The sequence below is a fragment of the Palaemon carinicauda genome, chromosome 28, assembly GCF_036898095.1.
Source record: "Palaemon carinicauda isolate YSFRI2023 chromosome 28, ASM3689809v2, whole genome shotgun sequence".
Taxonomy (NCBI): domain Eukaryota; kingdom Metazoa; phylum Arthropoda; class Malacostraca; order Decapoda; family Palaemonidae; genus Palaemon; species Palaemon carinicauda.
Window position 1 is genome coordinate 50,987,847 of NC_090752.1, and position 2,500 is coordinate 50,990,346.

Here is a 2,500-nt window from a genome sequence, read left to right on the forward strand (position 1 = left end):
TATATATATATATATATATATATATATATATATATATATATATATATATATATATATATATATATATATATATATATATATAGCCAGAGACTTGCTCTTTATTATGCAGGGGAGATATAGAATCTAATTATTCTAACAGGTCTCTTCATTTCCTTACCATGAATTTCAATATAACATGGAAGACAATTGCTGACGATTTTGCGCACAGAGAGAGAGAGAGAGAGAGAGAGAGAGAGAGAGAGAGAGAGAGAGAGAGAGAGAGAGAGAGAGAGAGAGAGAGAGAGGGTTTTCAAATTGTAGAAGTAAATCCTGTAATAAAAAAAAAACAATGACATTTCAAATGCGTGGCTGGGGGTGTGACTTACGTAAAGCAAGTTGCTCTCATTCTAAGGAAAAAAAATAAAGTTGTATGACTCCTGGTGACTATAAATATTCAAAATAGTTATTTCATCTCTCTCTCTCTCTCTCTCTCTCTCTCTCTCTCTCTCTCTCTCTCTCTCTCTCTCTCTCTCAACGTTCAACGGCTTCTGGTACTTATAAAAAAGGACTCGACAACATTTTGGCTTATCTCTGAACGCTAAGCAGTATTGGATATTGTATAGCAAAGGTAGAAGTACCTGGTAACAAGGAAGTAATGTAAAAAAAAAACCTAGATGGGTATATACTAAGTAGAGCGCATGCCTTCACCAAGCCAAGCCGTCCTGTTTTGCTCTTAACTATAATGCGTGCTTGTTCTTCGATGTATTCTCTTCAAAATCTAATGGATATGTCCTTGGGCCTTACTCAACATGTCCACCAAATTTGGTTGAAATTGGTTGAACAGTTTTTGCCATTTTTCACAAAACAAAATAAACATAATATTTTCCATTTAATTAACATCGAGATTGTTTTCAAAGTACTTCTGCGTACTTGTATTTTGATGTTGTTTATCCAAAACTTTACAGATTCATCCTTAGCTCTTACCCAACATGACTACCAAGATTGGTCAACATCGGTAAGGTAGTTTTTACGAAAATTGCTCACAAACAAATAAACTAACAAACAGATACGGTTGAATACATACTCTACGCAAAATCTTGGATTCCGACAAGGGCAACAAGGCAAGGTAATCATAGGGTTTGATTTGATAGTTCATTTAAATTTATAGAATTTAGGCCCTACAGATGGGCTCTGGGACTAGGATTATAAATGAAATACTATGGGAAACATTTTAGGATTTCAAAAGATTTCAAAATGGAACTACAAGACTGCGCAATGAGCTCCCACTAGACATCAGAAAGACTACTGAAGATATTAAGACTTTCAAGAGGAAACTGAAGACTTTCTTGTTCTCCAAGTGCTTCGATATTGTGGATTTGACAATGAACGAACAATATGCGATGTCAAATGTTGAATGCCTTCCAATGCAAATGATTAAGATAAGGATTAGGATTAGGATTAGGATAAGGATAAGGATTAGGATTAGGATTAGGATAAGGATTAGGATTAGGATAAGGATGAGGATGAGGATAAGGATAAGGATAAGGATTAGGATTAGGATTATGATTTTGATTATGATTTTGAATAAGATTATTATTATTATTATTATCATTATTATTACTAGCTAAGCTACAGCCCTATTTGGAAAAGCAAAATGCTATAACCCCAAGGTATCACCAGGGAAAAATAGCCCAGTGAGGAAAGGAAATAAAGAAATAAATAAATGATCTGAGAAAAAATGAACAATTTAAATAAGAAAATTATTTACGAAAGGTTCTGTAGAGAGTAGGATTCCCCTGCAGTACACTTCTGGATTTATGAAACGAATAATATACACAAACAGCCAAAACTACAAATCATACACTTTCACTTCACAGTCAAACCCAAGCTTTTAACTAACGCAATAGCTATGATAAGCAGCTCTTCTAAGAGAAGGACACTCCAAAATCAAACCATTGTTCTCTAGTCTTGGGTAGTGTCATAGCCTCTGTACCATGGTCTTCCACTGTCTTGGGTTAGAGTTCTCTTGCTTGAGGGTACACTCGGGCACACTATTCTATTTTATTTCTCTTCCTCTGGTTTTGTTAATGTTTTTTTAGTTCATATAGGAGGTATTTACTTAAATATTATTGTTCTTAAAATATCCTGTTATTATTATTATTATCAACAGCTAAGCTAAGCTACAGCCCTAGTTGGAAAAGCAGGATGCTATAAGCCCAAGGGCCCCAACAGGGAAAATAGCCTAGTGAGGAAAGGAAAGAAGGAAATATAAAATATTCTAAGAAGAGTAACAACATTAGAATAAATATTTCTTACATAAACTATAAAAACTTTAACAAAATAAGAGGAAGAGAAATAAGATAGAATAGTGTGCCCGAGTGTACCCTCAAGCAAGAGAACTCTAACCCAAGACAGTGGAAGACCAAGGCACAGAGGCTATGGCACTACCCAAGACTAGAGAACAATGGTTTGATTTTGGAGAGTCTCTTCTACCCTTACCAAGAGGAAAGTGGCCACTGAA